The sequence below is a fragment of the Pseudorca crassidens genome, chromosome 3 (genome assembly GCF_039906515.1).
Source record: "Pseudorca crassidens isolate mPseCra1 chromosome 3, mPseCra1.hap1, whole genome shotgun sequence".
Lineage (NCBI taxonomy): Eukaryota > Metazoa > Chordata > Mammalia > Artiodactyla > Delphinidae > Pseudorca > Pseudorca crassidens.
In genome coordinates this window covers 136,090,996-136,106,884 of record NC_090298.1, presented here as the reverse complement: position 1 = coordinate 136,106,884, position 15,889 = coordinate 136,090,996, and the positions used below count along the sequence as shown (strand labels likewise).

Sequence of the window (15,889 nt, the reverse complement as noted above, 5' to 3'; positions counted from 1 at the left end):
CATTTGTACCATTTTTTTTAAGATTCCGCATGTAAGCGATATCATATGATATTTGTCTTTGTCTGACTTACTTCACTCAGCATGACAATCTGTAGGTCCATCCATGTTGCTGCAAATGATATTATTTTGTTCTTTTTTATGGCTGAGTAATATTCCATTGTATATATGTACATTTTTTTTAAAGATTTCAACAAATTTTTACAATATATATTGAGCACGAATTCCTGTACAGCTTATTCTTACTAGTTGGGATCCAGCTATTCCAATGTATTATGAACCAGTGAGCTGTCCATGTCTTTTAAAACAAGTCTCAACTGAAATCTCAGAACAATCACAGCAAAAGCCATGGAATAATGGAAGAATTAGATGTTTCCATCATAATTAAGACCAAGGCTCCATGATGGGCAGGAGAGAGCATTCAAGGATAAAAATCAAGTTTTCTACCTAGGTTAGACAGTAACTGAATTGGGATCTTAGAATTCCCAACTTTTATTTGGTGTAGTAATAAGATACAAAAAAGGCAGGGGCACCTTTTTGTCCTAAATGGAAACCTTCACCAAAAGAGGTTAGAAGACTTCAAGGCAAGTTCTTTCTCCAAAATGAGTAAATGACATCAGTTCTAATTCTTACTGAGGTTACAAAACCAACCATCAGAATATTATTAACTCATGTCTAAGAGGGAAATTGGGAGGTAGGGAAAGGTAAGGCCTCAGCAGAGAAAGCAAGTTTTAAGTAGGGAGACAGCCAGCTTCTGCCCTGAAGTTATTGCTAGGTTGTAACTGAGTTGCATATATGTAGACCTGTTTCACAGACGAATTGAGTAGCTGAATCCTTTGTTAATCTGGTAGGCACTGTAAACTGTAGTATTTACTGTCCAGCAGAAAGGTGAAAGATGATGTCTTTCCAGGGAAATCTCTTGATTCCCCCAGTTTCTACAAAGGCTGTAGCCAAGAATCAAATCATCCAGGCCTTGGTATAATGTCAAGGTAGATGATCCAGTGTTCAGCTGACGACCACTTTATAAAATTATTTCACTCCCCCAAAAAGGGATTAGTGGTTGATGGAGAGAAAGCATTAAGCATGTCTGTACCAATAAAGAGGTTCCCTTCGAAGTTTCCCACTGCTTTCCAAGGTCATGATTGGTTCTTCTAGTCTGAGAAATCTTGGCTGCAAGGGGTGGGGATGACTGCCAAGGCCTTTAGGTGTTTAAGGGTTTGCATAGCTCATCCAGTGGTAATGGGGGCACATACAGCTTTTCTGATAGTACATAGTATGTATGTTTGTGCTTGGCTAAGCTTCTTCAGCAAACTTAAGCTCTTCTAGTGGCGAAAAGACCCTAGGAGGGCTCAAAAACATCACCTACTCATTGCATGGCCCTTCCTAAAGGGCTTAGAGAATGCTTCTTCCTGACCCTCTATCAGTAGGCTGAGAAAGGAAATGGGAGTAGGGAGTCCCCACCAACCTGGGGAACTAAGACTTCTAGCTGTCTGCTCAAAGACTGAATCCAGCATCATTCAGTACCTTCTGATACCTCTTAGGTGCTGTGTCTTGCATACTCAGTCGCCAGGAACTTCATAAGAAGTCTGGCTAGAGAAGAGTGAGGCTCTCTGCCTAAGAGTCTGTGCCTTCAGTGAGACCATGTTTAAAACCTCTATGGGAAGGAGGGACCTCATGCTCAGGGGAAAGTGGTTTAAGGCTGTTTGTTGGAGAAGTCAAGCCAAGCAGAAAGCCATTACTTCCACCCAACGCTTTGCTTTTTCTCATAAGCTAAAATTAAGGATGGCACAAAGTCAGGCCCCAAGAAAAGAAGCAGAGATGATCCATGCACCATCTCTTGCACAGAGGCTGGAATTTCCCAGCAGTTTGAAAGCCAGATGCTTTGTTGACTGCCAAGGGCAGGTTAGGAGACTGATAGCTTCCAATCCCAGCACTTAAGGAAGCAACTCTTAACGACTTCAAGTTTTTTTCAGCAGCATTTGTGTTTCATTTCTCACCAGAAATGAGTTTACTGGTCCAAATTCTGTCCTAAGGAGGATCACTACTGGTCTCATAAGCTAACGCCTTTTTGGTCTGAAGAAGCACATGGATTTTAGGTAATGCAGCAACAGACTTTAGCAAAGGTTGGTTAAAGCACAGAAAGCTGGAGGGACCAGAGATGAATCCAGATGTGCTGGGGAAGAAGAGAGCCATTTCTACCAGGACTTCTGGTGGGTGAAACAGAGGCATGCAGCTCAGGGGGATGGGCAGGCTACAGGAAGAAGGGTGAAACTGTTTAGGTTCTCAAAGGAAGGGAGGAAGATATGGTCCAAATTCCAGAAAGTCCTCTCTTCATCAGTTACCATCATCAACCCAAGATCATTGAAACAGGGACTTGCCTGTGTGATCTGTATTAGTTCCCACTGGCCTCGGCCTCTGCCAGACACAAGGTGCACTTCTGAAGCAAGACAGGCATGCCCGGAGGTGACACAGCATCTTTGCTTGCCCTGGTCTTAGGAACACTGCAGATTTTCTTGTTAGCCTGCCCCTCTATAAGCTGGCTAACTGTGGGCCCAGACATCTCGAGCTATGTCACTGTAAAGCACTGAAGAAGCCAGTAGAAGCCCTCAGGATCAGAAGACATGCACGGCTCAGATCACGTACTGCCGGCAGATGGGACACTGGTTCATGCACTTGCCACACTTGGTACAGGTGACCATGTGGCTGCACTCCAGCAGAACACAGTCGATGGGCGAGTCCATGCAGATCCGACACAGGTTCTCCTCCAGGCTGGATGGCACTGCTCCCCTGCTCCCCTGTTTTGGTCTTCAGCACCACACACCAGCTGCTGGAGTCCCTTTTGACCCTTGTACAGCCACCTCACCCTCCATCAGCTCCCACTTCTCACAGCAGCCCTTGTAGTTGATGAAGTTGTGAGCCAGGATCTCTTTGAGATGCCACACAGTTAGACCTTCAACGTCCTCCGGTTGGTCAGGTCAGACAGAGAGGCCTTCCAGCCTCAGCTATCCTCTGAGTCGACGGTCTGCGTCCACCCTCAGTAGGTGCTCTGGCTGTGCTCTCCAGGTAGACGGGTTCCTCTTGGTCCTGAGACACATGGCCATTGGCCTTCCTGGCCACGCTTGTGTGCGCCCCACAGGCCTTGCAGCTTGGTTCTGAGACCGTGGGGGAAGGGAAGGAGCTGTACCCAGGGTTAGAATAAGCCTGCGACCTGGCTTCATGGGGCAGTGAGGCCGCCTCAGGCTGTCCATCCAGGCAGAACGAGTTGCAGCAGGTTGCCCAGATAAAATCGGGGAGGGGAGGAGGGGAGGGGAGGGGAGAGGCCGGATCCTGCCCGTGTACACCGCAGGCAGGGGAGCTGTGGGCTGTGCCCTGGTGGCATCTCGGGGCTGAGGGGCGGTCACGACATCCTCATGGCAGCCCCAGGAGTTTGCTGTACAACATCTTTATCCATTCCTCTGTCAATGGACATTTAGGTTGCTTCCATGTTCTGGCTATGGTAAATAGTGCTGCAGTGAACATTGCGGTGCATGTATCATTTCAAATTATGTTTTTCTCTGGAAAAAATCCCAGGAGTGGGATTACTGGGTCATATGGTAGTTCTATTTTTAGTTTTTTAAGGAACCTCCATAGTGTTCTCCATAGTGCCTGTACCAATTTACATTACATTCCCACCAACAGTGTAGGAGGTTTCCCTTCTCTCCACACCCTCTCCAGCACTTATTGTTTGTAGATTTTTTGATGATGGCCATTCTGACCGGTGTGAGGTGATATCTCATTGTAGTTTTGATTTGCATTTCTTTAATAACTAGCAATGTTGAGCATCTTTTCATGTGCTTTTTGGCCATCTGTATGTCATTCTTGGAGAAATGTCTATTTAGATCTTCCACCCATTTTTTAACTGGGTTGTTTGTGTTTTTATATTGAGCCGCATGGGTTGTTTGTATATTTTGGAAATTGGTCCCTTGTCTGTTGCATCATTTGCAAATATTTTCTCCCATTCTGAGGGTTGTCTTTTCGTTTTGTTTTTGGTTTCTTTTGCTGTGCAAAAGCTTTTAAGTTTAATTAGTATTTAAGTTTAATTGTTTATTTTTGTTTTCATTTTCATTACTGTAAGAGGTGGATCAAAGAAAATCTTGCTGCTATTTATGTCAGAGAGTGTTCTGCCTATGTTTTCCTCTAAGAGTTTTATAGTATCTAGCCTTACATTTAGGTCTTTAATCCATTTTGAGTTTATTTTTGTGTGTGGTGTTAGGGAGTGTTCTAATTTCATTCTCTTACATGTAGCTGTCCAGTTTTCCCAGCACCATGAACAAAAGAGACTTCCTTTTCTCCATTGTATATTCTTGCCTCCTTTGCCATAGATTAGGTGACCATAGGTGCGTGGGTTTATCTCTGTACTTTCTATCCTGTTCCTGTACTTCTGTTTTTGTGCCAGTACTCTACTTTTTGTTTGTTTTTTGTTTTGTGTTTGTTTTTGGCTGTGCCACGTGGCATGTGGGATCTTAGTTTCCCAACCAGGGATTGAACTGGTGCCCCCTTGCAGTGGAAGTGCAGAGTCCTAACCGCTGGACTGCCAGGGAATTCCCAGTACCATACTGTTTTGATTACTGTAGCTTTGTGTATAGTCTGATGTCAGGGAGCATGATTCCTCCAGCTCTGTTTTTCTTTCTCAAGATTGCTTTGGCTATTTGGGGTCTTTTGTGTTTCCATACAAATTTTAAACGTTTTGGTTATAATTCTGTGAAAAATGCCATTGGTAGTTTGATAGGGATTGCATTGAATCTGTAGATTGCTTTGGGTAGTGTATTCATTTTGACAATATTGATTCTTCCAATCCAAGAACATGGTATATCTCTCTATCTGTTTATGTCATCTTTGACTTCTTTCATCAGTGTCTTGTAGTTTTCTGAGTACAGATCTTTTGCCTCCTTAGATAGGTTTATTCCTAGGTATTTTATTCTTTTTGATGTGATGGTAAATGGGATTGTTTCCTTAATTTCTTTTTCTGATCTTTCATTGTTAGTGTATAGGAATGCAAGTGATTTCTGTGTATTAATTTTGTATCCTGCAACTTTACCAAATTCATTGATGAGCTCTAGTAGTTTTCTGGTAGCGTCTTTAGGATTTTCTATGTATAGTACCATGTGATCTGCAAAGAGTGACAGTTTTACTTCTTTCTTTCCAATTAGGATTCCTTTTATTTCTTCTTCTTCTCTGATTTCCATGGCTAGGACTTCCAAAATTATGTTGAATAAAAGTGGCAACAGTGGACATCCTTGTCTTGTTCCTGATCTTAGAGGGAATGCTTTCAGCTTTTCACCATTGAGAATGATGTTTGCTGTGAGTTTGTCATATACGGCCTTTATTACGTTGAGGTAGGTTCCCTCCATGCCCACTTTCTCGAGAGTTTTTTTTAAAATATTTATTTATTTATTTTAGTTGTGCTACGTCTTAGTTGCAGCATGAAGGCTTTTTAGTTGCGACATTCAGACTCTTAGTTTTGTCATGCATGCGGGACCTAGTTCCCTGATCAGGGATCAAACCTGGGCCCCCTGCATTGGGAATGCAGATTCTTACCCACTGGACCACCAGGGAAGTCCCATCTGGAGAGTTTTTATTATAAATGGGTGTTGAATTTTGTCAAAAGCTTTTTTTCTGCATCTATTGAGATTATCATGTGGTTTTTATTCTTCAGTTTGTTGATGTGGTGTATCACATTGATTGGTTTGCATATGAATGAAGAATCCTTGCAACCCTGTGATAAATCCCACTTGATCATGGTGTATGATCCTTTTAATGTGTTGTTGGATTTGGTTTGCTAGTATTTTATTGAGGATTTTTGCATCTATGTTCATCAGTGATATCGGCCTGTAATTTTCTTTTATTGTGGTATCTGTCTGGTTTTGGTATCAGGGTGATGGTGGCCTTGTAGAATGAGCTTGGGAGTGTTCCTTTCTCTGCAGTTTTTTGGAAGAGTTTCAGAAGGATAGGTGTTAACTCTCCTCTAAATGTTTGATAGAAGTCACCTGTGAAGCCATCAGGTCCTGGACTTTTGGTTGTTTGGAGTTTTTTATCACATTTTCAATTTAGTACTTGTGATTGGTCTGTTCATATTTTTTCCTGGTTCACTTTTGGGAGATTGTACCTTTCTGAGAATTTGTCCATTTCTTCCAGGTTTTCTATTCTATTGGCGTACAGTTGCAAGTCTCTTTTGATCCTTTATATTTCTGCGGTGTCCATTGTAACTTCTCCATTTTCATTTGTAACGCTATGGATTTGAGTCCTCTCCCTTTTTTTCTTGTTGACTCTGGCTAAAGGTTTATCTATTTTGTTTATCTTCTCAAAGAACCAGCTTTTAGTTTCATTGATCTTTGCTATTGTTTTCTTTGTCTCTGTTTCATTTATTTCTGCTCTGATCTTTATGATTTTTTTCCTTCTACTAACTCTGGGTTTTGTTTGTTCTTCTTTCTCTAGTTGCTTTAGGTGTAAGGTTAGGTTTTTTATTTTCTTGTTTCCTGAGGTAAGATTGTATTCCTATAAACTTCCCTCTTAGGACTGCTTTTGCTGCATCCCATAGGTTTTGGATCACTGTGTTTTTATTTTGAGTGGAAGGTGCTGGGTCTTGGTTTTGGGTAAACTAGATACATTGAGATGCTTTCCCTGTGCACACCAGATAAAAGACTTTAGCAGAGTTTCTCAGTTTGCTGGACTGACAAGAAGGGAAGAGGCCTCAGAGGCCTGGACCAGTGATGGAGCTCCGAGTCCAGAGGAGATTGGCCCCTGGTGACTCTGAGCTGTGGTCTGCAGACCCAGGGCAAAAGGCAGACAGGCCTGTCCCTGTGAGGCATGTGAGCAGTTCCCACAGAACTGGGATGGGATGACTGAGTGACAAAGGAGCCATCCTGGTGTTGGGGCAGCAGCAGTATCCCCTCCAAGAACCTGCAGCCAGATGCAGCCAGGAGTCACTCCAGGAGGAGGTGGGGACAGTGGAGCTGGGGGGTGGGGAGCTGCTGGGAGCCTGAGGGGAAGATGGGGCACAGAGATGGACTGGGAAATTGAAGGTGACTGAGACATGGGGGACTCTGAGGGCTTGGCCAGCCCAGTGAGGCGAGGTTCCCCTCAGGGAAGGAAACAACCAGGCAGTTCTGACCCCTTCCCATTCCCCCAAACTGAGAGCAGGTGGTCCGGCTGGATGGGCAGCACCATTCTGAGGTTCAGTCTCCTGGAGTGAACAACATTAAAAAGGCAGGACATCCACTGGACCAGAACGGAGTAGGTGCTCATGACATATAAATAAAGGACACAGGGGCCCATGTACTGATGGTGCTGCCAGTATCTGTGCTGTGAATTAAAAAACGCTCAGGGTGGGACTTCCCTGGTGGTCCAGTGGGTAGGACTCCACACTCCCAATGCAGGAGGCCCGGGTTCAATCCCTGTTCGGGGAACTAGATCCTGCGTGAGTGCCACAACTAAGAGTTTGCATGCCTCAATGAAGATCCCACGTGCCGCAACTGAGACCCGGTGAAGCCAAAAAAAAAAAAAAATCTTTAAAAGAATATAGTATATTAAAAAACTGCTCAGGGCTTCTCACTGTCGATGCCCAGAGTTGGGAGCCAAGTGTCTTCTCTGGGTAGTGGTATTTATGGAACATCAGTCCCTTGGCCTGAGCGTGAGCCGCTGTGCCGACATGTGACCTTATGTGGGAGCCATAAAGTAAATGAGAAAGGAGGTGTTTTATGTGTGGGCAGCTTCCGACTGAAATGCTGCTTGGAGATCATGTGTCCTGTAAATGTCTTCAGGCTTCTCCAGGTAACTGTGACCTTAAAATATTTGGTTCAGATCCAAAGAAATGCACATTCCATGTTTTACCTCAGTGCTTTTAAAAGGAGACTGCCATATGACAGAAGTACTACTTTTCTTGGACAACCAAGTCAGTTTTCACAGAAACGCTGGAGCTTGCAGGAAGCTCTGACTTTCAGGAGCTCTAAAGCCAGCCTTCTTGTGCACATTACCCAGAGGGGGATCAGTCAGTGTTTAATCTTTACATTTGCTTCCAATTTCATAAACACTGATCACTGGGAGAACTGGTGCAGATACTAGGGAAGGTTTTTGCTGATTTTCCTATTTGCTTTAGTTTGTTTTGTAGAAAGTATGTCATAGTTAAAAAAAAAAATGGTAGCACCGGGTGGTAGTATTTCTAGAAGCCTGGCAAATGCAAGTGTAAACCTTTCTTTACAAACCCTTATCCAACTCAAGTTTTACAGAGAATAAGTTCTAAGGAATATACCTTTGTTGTTAAAAACCCCCAAAACCCAGAAACACTAATTTAACCCCAAAAGAAACATGAGTCAGCAGAAAAATCATAGAATCAAACCTACAAATTTTCAGATATTGGGAGTAACCAGGCATATAAAATAAGTGTATTTAGTATATTTAAAGAAATAAAGTAAGGCATTTAAATAATAGTAAGAAGCAAGAGACTATAAAGACGATTAAGCAGGTCATAAACAGATCAAAGAGAACTTGTAGAAATAAAAATATATTCTTTTAAAAAAATCCATGGGTGTATTTTCTGAAGAATTGGGAAATATGATAAAAAGTAAGAGATGGGAGAAGGGAGAGAAGATTTAGTATAATAACATAGTTATCTAAGTGGAATTACAGAAGGAGAGAAAAGAACATGGGGCAGAGGAAAGAAATAATGCCTGAGAATTTTCCAGAATTGATGGAAGTTGTTACTTCTTAGGCTCAGGAAGCCCAGTGGGTCTGTAGCTGTACCTCATCACATCTTAATGAAAGTCCATAATCCCAAAGACACAGGGAAGATCTTGAAAGTAGGTAGAGAGAAAAATCTTAAAAAAAAAAAAAAAGGTTTATCAAAAGCAACAGTGGAAGCCAGAAGGGAAGTGAGTAATGCCTTCAATGTACTGAGAGAAAAATAACTATCAGCCTAGAATTGTATACCCAAAACTGTCATTCACGAATGAGGTGAAATAAGACATTTTCATCTGAGATAACTGTGATTCTCAGTAAGAAATATATATTTGGTCTTGTCCTTAATCCTGGCACAGAGCTCCTAAAATTCTTGGAATTTACTAAGTAATTAGAGTGATAGAGGTGTGTTAATATCTATAACAAGGTCCTGTCAACCACACCAGACTTTATGTTAATGAGGTGACTTTTAGAAAGCCTTGAAGGATGGGGCCTGGTTGCTAGAGGAATCAACCATGTGATTCGAGGGTTAGAACTTTCAATCCCACTCGCTGACCTCTGGGAAGGGGAGAGGGGCTGGAGCTTGAATCAGTCACCAAAGGCCAATGATTTAATCAATCATACCTTTATAATGAAGCCTCCGTAAAACCCCAAAAAGATGGGGTTTGGAGAGTGTCCAGGTCAGTGAATACATGGAGATTTGGGGAGAGTGGCATGCCCAGAGAGGGCATGGAAGCTCCATGCCCCTTCCCACATACCTTGCCCTTTGCATCTCTTCCATTTGGCTGTTCCTGAGTTATATCCTTTAATAGCAAACCAGTAATCTACTAAGTAAAATGTTTCTCTGTATTCTGTGAGCCGCTCTAGCAAATTAATTGAACCCAAGGAGGGTTGTAAAAACCTATCTATAGCCAGTTGGTCAGAAGCACAGGTGATAACTTAGACTTGTGATTGCCGTCTGAAGTGGTGAGGGGGAAGTCTTGGGGGACTGAGCCCTTAACCTGTGGGCTCTGATGCTATCTCCAGGTACATAGTATCAGAATTGGGTTGAATTGTGGGATACCCAAATGGTATTGGAGATTTGCCTGGTGTGGGGAGAGAACATACACATCGGAATTGGGTGCAGAATTGTACAAACAAAAAGTTTAGAATTTAAATATTCTCAAGGATGACTTTAAGGCAGAAGGAAAGTCCCATAGAAGAAATCCCATAAGGGAAAATATGAAAGGCAAGATTAGAATGAATGTGCGTGGGGGGGAAGGTAAATATGTGGATAAATCTAAAATGCTGAATCTGAAAGTTGATATTTATAATGCCTAATTTGGGAGTGAGTTTATGCTAATGAGGTGGCACAGGGTGGGCCCATAGATGGCCTTAGAATGGGACCAGTCACCATGAAGACCAAGTGATGAGAGGGTGGGAACTTTCAGTCACACCCCAACCTCCAGGGAGGGAGGGGGTCTGGAGATTGAGCTCCATAAAAACTCTGGAACAAGATTTGATGAACTTCCAGGCCAGTGAACACTCGGAGGTGCTGGAAGGGTGGTGCCTGGAGAGATCATGTGCGCTCCATGCATTGAAGCCCCATACCCTGCCCTACATATCTCTTCCATTCGGCTGTTTCTGAGTTATATCTGGAATGCAGGTAATAAACCAGTAAACCTAAGTAAAGTGTTTCCTGAGTTCTGAGTCACTCTAGCAAATTAATCGAATCTGAGGAGGGGGTCATGGGAACCCCTGAATTTGTAGCCAGCTTGGACAGAAGTGTTGATGGCCTGGGCGCCTCATGGCAATTGGCATTTGAAGTGGGGGCCATCTTGTGGGCTGAGTCCTTGAACCTGTGGGGTCTGACCACTAACTCAGGAACTTAGTCTCAGAATTGGGTTGAACTGTTGGACACCTGGTTGGAGTCAGAGAATTGGAGAGTTGGTTGTTGGAAAAGGCACCACATATTTGATGTCAGAGAAAAAAAAACACAGAAATCTCTCTCATTAATTGGCAAATCAACAAAAGTCAGTAAAGACAAGATGATAATAACAGAATCAATGAGCTTGATCTAAAGCATCTATCAACCATTGCACTCAGTGATTGAAGAGTACACATTCCTATCAAAAACACATGGAACATGTCCTTGTTCTCAACCCTAAAGTTTCCACAACTTTCAAAGAATTGGTTTCATAGAGACCATATCCTTTGACCAAATTTTACCTAAAAAGATACCAATAAAAAGAACTAAAAATCCTTCATCACTTGAAAGTTAAGAAAGTCACATCTAAATACCTCATGGGTCAAAGAAAAAAGTCATCACAAATTATCAGCTACTTAGAAATGAAATGACAATGAAAATACAACAAAATTTGGTTGTGGGTTTATATTAGGGGTAACTTTATAGCTTTAGTCATTTTATTTAAAAAGACCAAAAGTTTAAACAGTTGGGCCTCTGACTTAAGAAGTTAGCAAAGTAACGACATAATAGACTCAAAGAAAGTAAATAATAAACAGAAATTAAAGAAGTAAAAAACTGAAAAGCAGAGGAGCAACAAAACCAAGTATTTTTAGTTAACAGGGCAATAGGAGTGGAAAGAGAATCCTGGGGGCTGCATGGGAGGCAGGGGGGCCAGGTCTGCACTCTCCTTTTGCCCAGCCTTTTCTGGAAAAAACCCCTTTCTTCCCACCGGACTGCTGTGTTTCCTTGCCATGTTCCCCTTTCCACCTGGTGTTGCAGGTAACTTGATCTTCCAGAAGCTCTCTTTAAAAATATATTTTTTAAAAATATATATTTACTTTGTCCCATTTCTTCTTCTTCCCATTTTCATTTCTTTCCACCTGGTGTTGCAGGTAACTTGATCTTCCAGAAGCTCTCTTTGAAAATATATATTTACTTTGTCCCATTTTCTTCCGGGTTTATCTCTGTGTTGCTTCTGTGTAGTTGATGTCTTTCTATGTTTAATATGTCAGTTTTGCGTCTGTATTTTTTTCGCCACATTTCATGAGCACTTATCCCTCTGTCATCACCATGGATGTTTTTTGTGGCTTCCAGTATTTGGATATCACTTGGTTCACTCAACTAGGCCACAGATGGACATTCAATATGTTTTCTTTGTGCTTTCTCTCTCTTTTTTAGATGATAATATTTTGATACACATCTTGCAGATAAGTCTTGTGGGATGATTTCCTCTTGACTTTGTATTTCAGATTTCATGGTTCACTATGGGCATGGGCAGGATGCTAACCCCCTAGTGGGTGGCACTCAGCCAGTTGTGCTGCGTTCTTTTCTTGGCACTGGTTCCAGGAGTATTTGTAAATAGATTTGAGAAAAATTACCAAGTTGGAAAGCTGAGACTGAGTTGGATGGAGACCCCATTGTAAGAGGCCGGTACCAAGAGCTTGTACCTGATGCCCCCAGCATATCTGAGTGGAGGCTGGCGGATGCTGATCCCTCCTCCCCGTTTATGTTTAGACATGCTTTCTCCAACATTTTATTTTGAAAATATCTAACACAGAAAGTGAGGGTTTTTAAAAACATATTTATTGGAGTATAATTGCTTTACAATGGTGTGTTAGTTTCTGCTGTATCACAAAGTGAACCAGCTATACGTATACACATAACACCATATCCCCTCCCTCTTGGGTCTCCCTCTCATCCTCCCTATCCGACCCCTCTAGGTGGTCACTAAGCACCGAGCTGATCTCCCTGTGCTATGTGGCTGCTTCCCACTAGCTATCTATTTTACGTTTGGTAGTGTATATATGTCCATGCCACTCTCTCACTTCGTCCCAGCTTACCCTTCCTCCTCCCCATGTCCTTAAGTCCATTCTCTACATCTGCATCTTTATTCCTGTCCTGCCCCTAGGTTCTTCAGAACCTTTTTTTTTATATTCCATATATATGTGTTAGGATATGATATTTGTTTTTCTCTTTCTGACTTGCTTCACTCTGTATGACAGGCTCTAGGTACATCCACCTCACTACAGATAACTCAGTTTTGTTTCTTTTTATGGCTGAGTAATATTCCATTGTATATATGTGCCACATCTTCTTTATCCATTTATCTGTCAATGGACACTTAGGTTGCTTCCATGTCCTGGCTATTGTAAATAGTGCTGCAGTGAACATTGTGGTACATGACTCTTTTTGAATTATGGTTTTCTCAGGGTACATGCCCAGTAGTGGGCTTGCTGGGTCATATGGTAGTTCTATTTTTAGTTTTTTAAGGAACCTGCATACTGTTCTCCATAGTGGCTGTATCAATTTACATTCCCACCAGCAGTGCAAGAGGGTTCCCTTTTCTCCACACCCTCTCCAACATTTATTGTTTGTAGATATTCGATGATGGCCATTCTGACCAGTGTGAGGTGATACCTCACTGTAGTTTTGATTTGCATTTCTCTAATTATTAGTGATGTTGAGCATCCTTTCATGTGTTTGTTGGCCATCTGTATATCTTCTTTGGAGAAATGTCTATTTAGGTCTTCTGCCCATTTTTGGATTGGGTTGTTTTTTTGATATTGAGCTGCATGAGCTACTTGTATATTTTGGAGATTAATCCTTTGTCAGTTGCTTCATTTGCAAATATTTTCTCCCATTCTGAGGGTTGTCTTTTCATCTTGTTTATGGTTTCCTTTGCTGTGCAAAAGCTTTTAAGTTTCATTAGGTCCCATTTGTTTATTTTTGTTTTTATTTCCCTTTCTCTAGGAGGTGGGTCAAAAAGGATCTTGCTGCAACGTCTGTCATAGAGTGTTCTGCCTGTGTTTTCCTCTAAGAGTTTTACAGTGTCTGGCCTTACATTTAGGTCTTTAATCCATTTTGAGTTTATTTTTGTGTATGGTATTAGGGAGTGTTCTAATTTCATTCTTTTACATGTACCTGTACAGTTTTCCCAGCACCAAGAAACTGAGAGTTTTGCAGTAAACACTCCTTGGACATGCCCAATTTGCAATGAGCTTCTGCTGTGCTTTTTCCTTTGGGTATCAATCCCCGACCGTAATCCTCTAGCCACCCCCCACCCCTTGGCCTTTCTTAATTTTTGATGCATTTCCAAGCAAGTGGCAGACCTCAGCCACACCCATCCCTAGCGCCTTCATCAACATCATTTATGGCTTTTTTTTTCCTCTTGGAGGTAAAATTAGCAGATGGTGAAATGCACAAATCCTGCTGTTTGATGAATTCTGAAAAATACATACAATTGTGGTAGCTCTCTCCTGCCCCTTCCTAGTCAGGCTGTATGCCCCAACCATCACAGATGTGCTGAACCTGCTCTAAAGCTTCATGTCAGTGGAATCACATGATGCTGCACATCCAAGGGAGCTTTTGTTCTCGGCACATTTTTGAGCCTCCCCCATGATGCATGTGTCCCTGGTGCAGTCCTTTTATTGCTGAGTAGTGCTGGTTGAGTGGACGGACCACAGTTAGCTTATCCATCTCCTATCGAGGGACCCCTGGGATATTTGCAGTTTGGGCTGTTATGGGGAAAGCAGCAGTGAGCATACAAACCATGACCAGACCATCTGTAAAAATAGAAATCTGACCTACAACCTTTGGCCACCAGCCCAAGAAACCAACCCACCATCTCCAGTAGCCAGCCTGTTATAGTCAGACTTGCAGGATGTCAGCCTGCTATCTCTAGCAACAGTCCAGGCAGCCAAACAACAACCCCTGCAATTAGCCATCAGCCCCAAACCACAGGACTTGATCCATAACTGATGCTTCCCTATCTTTTGTCCTGCTTCCAACTTGGGACCAACCAGAGCAAGCCAAATATGCTCCCTAACCTGTCCCACGGGACACCCCACTGCTCGTCAGCTGTTCCAGCTCCGCAGGCCCACAGCCTCTGTTGGCACACCAGGGCCTTCCCTTTTCCCACAGGGAAGCTCTGCCACCCCTGACTGCCCCTCACTCCCCTGCTGCAGCGAGCTCTGAGCAGATAGCCTCTGCCCATTCTCTGCTCCAGCCATCTCCATTCATTCCCACACTCGAACAAGCCCTTTGTGGACACGGGCTTTCAACTCGCCAAGTCAGCGCCTTGGGGTGGGCCTGTGGGCCACACATAGGAGGAAGCTGCCTGCATTCTCCCACAGTGGCCAGTCCGTTTTGCACTCCCACCAGCAGCTAGTCCATGCCAACATTTGGTGCTGTCAGTCTTTCTAATTCCATCTGGAGATTTGGTGTTTACATTTCAAACATCTTGGGCAGATGCCTGGCTGTGCTGAGGGGAAGCTGGGGGAGCATTCCGCTCTTCAACCCTGGGGGGAGCCCCCTTGCACTCTCTGTGATCTGGGCACTTGGCCAACTCAGTGTCCTTGTCTTCAGTTTCTTTTCAAACGATGTTGATTCAGTTTGGTCACATTAGTGTTTGTGGGAAAAAGGAATTACTTCTGAATAAATTTTATTCAGAAATCTCTCAAGAAGTTCGTCAGGGAAAGGAATGACAGCAGGGACCCCTGTTGATGAAAAATCTGGAGATTGCTGAGTTCTGATCTACATTTCACTCATTCATTCCTCTATTCATTCAACAAATTATTGTGTGCCTACAAACCGTAGAAGTAAAATACAAAATATACTGGATTGCCGTAGCTCTGTGGTCAAGAATAAAGCAGAGAATGGGATGGGGTGTGTGCGGAGATGGGGTGAATTGGGGGGATGGGCTGTCTGTTGGTGGTGGGGATGGGTTATGTGGTGGGGACCAGGCCGTTGGAGGGATGGGGCATGAGCAGGTATGGAGTGCATTGGGGGGACTGGGCTTGTTTGGGGTTGGGGTGCAGGTGGAGATGGAGCAGGATTGGGGCAATTAAGGGACAGGGTGGGTGCAGACTCGGGATATGTTGGGGGACAGAGCAAGTGTGGGGATGGTGCACATTGGGGGATGGAGTGTATGTGGTGTCAGGGAGCATTGGGGGACAAGGAGAGGGTGGGGTTGGCGTGCATGCGGAGACTAGGTGAATTTGGGGGATAGGGCAAGGTCAGGGTGCATTGGAGGAATGGGGCATGTGTGAAGTCGGGGTGCATGCGGAGACTGGGTGCACTGGGGGGATGGGACAGGGTTGGGGTGCATGGGGGGATGGAGTACATGGGGGGACTGGGCACATGAGGGATAGAGGTTGGGGGGCATAGGTACTGAGTGTGTTCAGACAGAGGACACAGCAAGGAAAGGCCTTGAGACTACTGCATGTCTGGAATATC

At 43.4% G+C, this 15,889-nt stretch overlaps 1 protein-coding gene and 1 pseudogene across 2 annotated transcripts in view; one reads left to right on the top strand and one right to left on the bottom strand.

The window, feature by feature from the left end:
• The window catches only part of IBA57 (iron-sulfur cluster assembly factor IBA57), a 69,915-nt gene that overhangs the window by 12,812 nt on the left and 41,214 nt on the right, over nt 1-15,889 (top strand). The gene's annotated exons all lie outside the window — the stretch shown is intronic.
• LOC137220584 (E3 ubiquitin-protein ligase rififylin pseudogene) overlaps nt 2,610-15,889 on the bottom strand; it is a 44,853-nt pseudogene continuing 31,573 nt past the window's right edge.